Source organism: Sinocyclocheilus grahami, unplaced genomic scaffold, assembly GCF_001515645.1.
Source record: "Sinocyclocheilus grahami isolate Dianchi unplaced genomic scaffold, SAMN03320097.WGS_v1.1 scaffold1757.1, whole genome shotgun sequence".
Taxonomy (NCBI): Eukaryota; Metazoa; Chordata; class Actinopteri; order Cypriniformes; family Cyprinidae; genus Sinocyclocheilus; species Sinocyclocheilus grahami.
The window spans coordinates 27,996-35,106 of record NW_015506936.1 but is presented as its reverse complement, the minus strand read 5'-3'; the positions used below and the strand labels follow the sequence as shown (position 1 = coordinate 35,106).

The 7,111-nt window shown below is 42.0% G+C and overlaps 1 long non-coding RNA gene across 1 annotated transcript in view; it reads right to left on the bottom strand.

The window, feature by feature from the left end:
• The window catches only part of LOC107572478 (uncharacterized), a 9,123-nt gene extending 2,934 nt beyond the window's left edge, over positions 1 to 6,189 (bottom strand). Inside the window, exons 1-3 of the long non-coding RNA XR_001607353.1 lie at positions 5,951 to 6,189; positions 5,482 to 5,619; positions 1,682 to 1,684 (exon numbers count right to left, since the gene is read on the bottom strand). This is a non-coding gene — a long non-coding RNA (uncharacterized lncRNA). The remainder of the gene's footprint in view (positions 1 to 1,681; positions 1,685 to 5,481; positions 5,620 to 5,950) is intronic.
• Between the last annotated feature and the right edge of the window lie 922 nt (positions 6,190 to 7,111).

The following is a 7,111-nucleotide window of genomic DNA, read 5'->3' as shown; positions in this document are numbered from 1 at the left end:
ATCGTCTCGGATCGAGGGACTCAATTCACCTCTCAGGTGTGGAAAGCTTTCTGCCGACAATTGGACATCAATGTGAGTCTGATGTCAGGCTATCACCCACAGTCAAACGGTCAAGTCGAGCGACTCAATTAGGAGATTGGTAGATATCTGAGAACCTACTGCAGCCGGGAACAGAATCGGTGGGCCGAATTATTGCCATGGGCGGAATATGCCCAAACTCTTTAACCCATGCCTCTACAGGACTCACTCCATTCCAATGTGTATTAGGATATCAACCTCCATTGTTCCCGTGGTCTGGCAAACCTTCCTCCATTCCTGCAGTAGATGACTGGATACGTCGTTGCGAGAGGGTGTGGGATAGCGCTCATGTTCATCTTCAAAGAGCTGTACGAGTTCAAAAACTCCAGGCAAACCGAAGACAGCGCCCACATCCTCCCTACCAACCAGGACAGAGGGTCTGGCTCTCTACAAGGGACATCAAGCTATGTCTGCCGAGCAGAAAGCTCAGCCCAAGGTATGTTGGCCCATTCAAAATCTTAAAACAGATCAATGAGGTTACATATCAGCTTGAGCTTCCTGCTAACTACCACATCTCTCCATCATTTCATGTCTCGCTCCTCAAACCGGTCCACCCGAATGCTGACCCCAACGCTGAGTCCCAAGAGCCACCGCCTCCGCTGGACATTGATGGATCACCAGCTTATAAGGTGAAGATGCTACTGGACTCGAGGCGTAGAGGGGGTCGGCTTCAATACCTGGGGGACTGGGAGGGATACAGACCTGAGGAGAGATCATGGATACCTGCTTCCGATATACTGGACCCCTCACTCATAGAGGAATTTCATTGAGCCAGGCCCGACCGTCCAGCACCATGACCACGGGGACGCCCACGCAGAGCACCAGGAGTCACTCCTAGAGGGGGGGTTCTGTAACACCAAGCCAGCAGAGGGAGCCCTCGACCGAGTATTGACTGTTAGCACTCCCTTTGCTTTCTCTGCAACCACTTTCTGTTTAGTGGCCATATTAACCTGGCCACCACATGACTACTTTGCAAAGTATTGCCAGTTTATCCTGCCTTACCAAGAGTTTGTATCTCTGCCTTCTTACCACGTGTATGACCTGTTTATCTGTTTGTTTTGACTTCTCTTATGGATTACCTCTTTTGCCTGTTTGGATTGCTTTACTGTGTTTTTGACCTCATTGCCTGTTTTTACTGACCCTGAGTTTGGTTTTGTTGGACTGCTTCAATAAACATCCGCATATGGATTCTTCCTCGGCTTCCGCCTCACCCTCATTACATTGATGCATATTAGGCCGCAGATTAGATGAGTCAGCCGTACGGCTTGAGAAGGCCTTAGACTTTCTATCACCTGATAAAACAGATATAGAGAAAGCTACAGGCACACTGGGTTCCCGCTTGTTCTGTAAACATTTGTGAATGTTGCTGCTATTATAGCGGGGACCCGACACATATCACTGAGAGCCGTTATCAGCTGTTTTTGGTTCACCTACAGCAGATGGAGGAGGGTTTGGGCCCTGGCATTGTGGCAGCAGTTGAGAGCTCTCACAGGAGGAGGACGACGAGCTGGGCCCACAGGACATATGTTGTCCTGGCTTCCCAGGCTGTTTTCCAGAAAGTCGTCCTTGGGTGCCGAGTCTTGGAGCTGTTCTGATACGTCACAGTCTGTTTGTGATGAGCTCTGTGGGCAGGACTCAGCCGGGATGGTGTCCATGAGCAGTGCTTGTTGTGGCTGCGTGGTGTTATCAGTGTCCTTGTGGGATGTGTCAACCAGATGACGACTCAGACCAGGTGTGTGCGTGCTATTCAGGCTGAGTGGATTGACACACACTACTGAAGGATGACGGAGGGAGAAGTAGATACTGTCCTTAAGCACTCTTGCACCAAGTTTGGGTGGAGGCCATCCGGTTTAAACAGTTGTCTATGGCCCCAGAAAAGATTGAAGTTGTAGATGAAATTCACTCCTTTTATATTGCAAGATCGTTGTAGCCATGTGTTCAGCCCAAGCAACCATGAAAACATATTAGCTCCCCTTGCTGGGAGTGGTCCACTGATGAATGACTGAACTTTGAGTCTTCAAAGTGTTTCAAAGAGTTCACTGAAGTCCTTCTTAAGGAGTTCTGACTGCTCTTTCCGAATAGCATTCTTCCCCACATGGGTGATGATTCAATTTGCAGTCTTGTGCTTCATCAGAATGTTCCAGAGTTCCCTGTTCACATCAGAGACGGTTGCTTGATGAAAGCAGCATATTGTTGTAGTCCTGCTACTGCTGTTTCTGATAATGGAGTCGCCCACTATCAGAGTCCTGGGCTCGGCTGCACTCTGAGCTGAATGCCGCTGTCTGCTCGACCTTGAGCACCAGTTAGTAGCGATGTTAGCTGCTGGCTGATCCGATCCATTTTTAATCACATTTGGGGATTCCTCACCCACATTCATTAATGTTTCAAATCTGTTCTCAAGATGTATAGGGGGTGGTAGAATACCAGTATTCACAAGCCTTGTCATACATTTAAGGGAATGTAGGGGGAGGATGCCATTTTTGTTTGTACTTCTTTTTTTCTCCTGGTTATGGGCAGACAGGAAGAGAGGGAAGTTTTATGTACCTAGAAAAAGATAATCCAAAAATAAAGTAATTTATAAATATTCTTGGGGTAGTTATTTTGGTTTGGTTTGTTATTTTGGCCTACCTTAAGATTAAGTGGATATTTGAATTAGCCTGAATGTTTGGTCAATATTAAACAGGGATTTGATCATCCTGTAAGTGTAACAGCAACAATTACCAGGCCTTAGGCGCCCTTTACAGGCATTTGTAATAATATGTAATGTACATAAATTATTCATTTTGTATTACATTATGTATTTTAACAGTGTTATTCAATGAAACCATATAATTATTAACTAACCAATCCAGTGTTGCCAACTTAGCAATTTTGTTGCTAGATTTAGCAACTTTTTCTTCAAAAAGCACCTAGCAACAAATTTACTTAAATTTATTTGGAAACTTTTAGCTTTTAGCAACTTTTAACTGTGACTCAAGTGATAAAAAGACATTTTCCTTTGAAATCACACAAAAAGAGGAAATCAAAGGTGTCTAGCAGTACACGTATCACATGAATTAAGTTTTTAGTTGCAATTGTTCAATAATTGTTCATTTATGATAACACCTTATGTTTGTACCTGCACATGTTGATCAGTTCAAAATATGTAGAAAAATTGAAAAAGTACTGGTAATTTTCTTCCAGAAATTTTTCTGTTAAGTTGTAACCTGAAAACACAAAATACAATGCAAATCAATACAGAAAATTCCTTCAAATTAGCACATTGTGCTAGCACACTAACTAACTTCCAATACACTGCTTAAAAATATGACTGTTCAGAATGTGTAGTTTTACTAGTTAATTAGGAAAAAATATTAAATGTAATTGTTAAAAAATGTGTAAATATTCAATTCAATGTTGTATTTAAAATATATAGTATTTTTATATATTTATTTTTTAGTTTTACTAACAAATCTAAATTAACATTTCAAATCATATTCATTGTATTTTTTGCTGAGATTTGAGTGATCTGATTGTGTATTCTATGCAGTTTTGCATTGCGATTACATAATGTCCTCACGCAGTGACGTCACAATGTCATTTAGCAACAAATTGTCCGGAATTTAAAAACTTTACCTGAAAATTAGTCAACACTGAACCGATCATTATTGCCTCATTGTTTTTAATATAAATGTCATTTTAAAGGCTGTTGTTGGCTTAGGGCTGTTTTTAGAACCACAAAAAAAATATTATTCTAGTACTTTGTAAACCATTATTTGAAGTAACAAAAGCATGGTTCATTTGTGGTTACCGTGGCTACAAGAACCATGGTTTTTGGTTTTATTCGTAGTAAAACCATGGCTAATTTTCATAAGGGAACATGGAAACTATTTAGAACAGTATATAGAAAAGAATACATAGAAAAAAAAATTAGATGCATAGGTGGTGGTTAAATTATCTACATTAAAACACATTAACGTCAACAGCCACAAAAAAAAAAAAAGGGTCACAGGATTATAAATGTTCCTGAAAGTGATGCACAGGCGTAATTCTTTTTCTCTGCACCGGATTGCTGATGTCTTTTCATGGGCATAGCACCAAAACTGGGATGGTTCCCCACACAAACTGCATGTAGGGATTATATACACAACGAATTAAGTATTTTTTTTAAATTAAAGAAATTGCATTAAAGTTTTATCTTTAACGGTAGAAGCTGCTAAATATATTCAGCCAACAGACTTGCTACTGTAATTGTTACTTTTTTTTTTTTTTTACAGTGGCTCGTCAGATGTTTTGTTCCATCCTTTGCTTTATCACAGAATTGACTTGTGTAATTTACACTTGCGTTTGTCACTCCCGAAACATTGTACGGTGTAGGCTTACAAGTAAGTTCTAAAAGTACAACTTTAAAATTGTACTTCTTAAAAATGGATGACGTGTACAGAGGAGAAACTGACTGCATCCCATGAGGCAGATGCATGGGTCACTCCTGACCATCTGAAGACTTTGCAAAAGGTGCAGAAAACACCTGCAGCAAAAATCTTAACAGATTTTAGGGTCATTACTAACGTTAAGGCCCCATGACAGTGGTATTTTTTTGTAAAAAAAAAAAATAAATAAAAAACACACTAATGCTTTCCTAAATCAGGGCTGTTTGGGTCTCCGGGAGAAAATCCTTACACAAAGCACTGATGCCAGAAAGCAGTTGTGAAAAAAGCCAAAGTATTTATTTAAAAAAAAAAAAAAAAGGGAGAGAAGAGAACATCTTTCTAAACTGTTTGAGCAAACATGGAACACATGCCATATGAATAAAGCACTGCATTGAAAAGATCTCCAGTAGGTGTTATGCAAAATGCCCATTTTACTGACCACTTGCTCGACCTGGACCACTTCCTTGACTACTTCCCCAACCACTTCCCCGACCATTTCCTTGACTACTTCCCCAACCACTTCCCCAACCACTTCCCGGACCATGACCACTTCGCCAACCACTTCCCGGACCACGACTACTTCCCCCACCACTTCCCCGACCACGACTACTTCCCCCACCACGTGGTTTACTGCATGCATGGCCACAGGTGGTTGGGCAACATTTCTGCGTGGCAGGACACTGGCCATCATGGAAACAGCTTTCAGCACATGCTTGAGTCTTCTTCGGTTTGGGACACTGACCCGCCTTCACTGCATGGACACAGACAGTTTTAGTCCATGCATGACTGTATGCCACTTCAATATACAGCACAAAACACTCAAAGCAGAAATAGCAAGTTTTACCGACAGAGTGAATTCTATTTTAAGTAGTATTCTGCTTTATTTTGTAAAGCCATCCTGGATTTAAAACGGTCCTAAAGGGATGAATTCAAACCTACGTTTGACTAGAACAATAAGGCAAACATTTAATAATCACCACAACATGACAAATACCTTTATATGGAGCTGTACAGTAATGTCCACATCCATTGCTGCAGCACTTCTTATTGTTGGGACAGTTAGAGTCACTGTTACAGGACGTGTTACACGATTTTATTCCAAATGATTGGGGTGGACACTCTCCAGGCTTTGCTGTTATTCAGACAACACAGAAAGAGTCACTGAATCCTGAACAGCTTCATTTCCTTAAATCAAAAGTTTTAAATAACACTTCAGTCTCTTTAAGACATTGAATTCAACACGATACTTGGGTTTTTTGAGGACCCCTAGAGGGTTCAAGAGGATCATTAGGGGAGGCCAGGGAGTGCGGTTTCAGCATTTGGAAATCAGGGGTTTTGCAATACGGGTCTTAAACCTTACATTTATCTGCCTCAATCAAAAGTTGTAAAACCTACTACTCATCCCTAAACTGTGAGTCACTTATTTCTGCAGGCTGTGGAATGAAGTTAACGGATATTCTCACCTGTGGTTTTTCCTGGAGTAGCATCTGTAATGCTCAAATATCCAGACAGACACAAAACAGCAATCAACGAGCAATACACTCGAGCTGTCATCCTCTTGATCTGTAAGCTCACAATAATCGCTGCTGGAAAAGGCGTTGAAATTGGTGCGTCAGGAGCAGCGGACAGCGACGCACACAAAACTAAAACTAATAACCGTGTTGCTGCAACATACACTTGGGGTTTTAATGGGGTTTTAAAGATCCAAGGAGATCAGGTCAACTCCAACCCTGATCAAACTCACCTGTCTGTAGCTTTCTAGTAATCTGGAAGACCTTGAGTAGCTTGTTCAGGTGTGTTTGATTGGGGTTAAATGAGCTGAATGCTGCATTCACGCCATGTCATAATAATTAAGGAAGCCTAATTACGAGAGGATTGTGCGTTTCTATGGCGACACTGGGTGCTTCTCAATTCTTATTGTGCATCCAATAAGTTGTAGGGGTGTACTAGGATCTAGAGTGATAAATAAGTATAGGGTTATTGCACATACTTTTATTGCACAATGGGAGAACATTAACTGCTCATGAGGTAGATTGCCTGGGGAAAGAAACTATTCTTGTGTCTGGCTGTCCTGGTATTCGGTGTACTGTAGCGCCGACCAGATGGCAAAAGTTCAAAAAGGAGATGGCTTGGATGTGAGGAATCCAGAGTGATTTTCTGAGCCCTTTTCCTCACTCTGGATGTATACGGTTCTGGGAAGGTGGGCAGGGGAGCACCAATAATACTTTCAGCAGTCCGAACTGTTCTCTGTAGTCTTATTTTGTAGCTGAACCAAACCAGACAGTTATTGAAGTGCACGGGACAGACTCAATGACGGCTGAGTAGAACTGTTTCAGCAGCTCCTGTGGCAAGTTGAATTTCCTCAGCTGGCGAAGGAAGTACAACCTTTGTTGGGCCTTTTTAACAATGGAGTCGATGTGAGTGTCCCACTTCAAGTCCTGAGAGATGGTGGTTCCCAGGGATCTGAATGACTCCACTGCAGCCACAGTACTGTTCATGATGGTGAGTGGAGGGAGTGCAGGGGGGTTCCTCCTGAAGTCCACGATCATCTCCACTGTTTTGAATGTTTTCAGCTCCAGGTTGTTGTGACTGCACCAGACAGCCAGCTGCTCAACCTTTTGTCT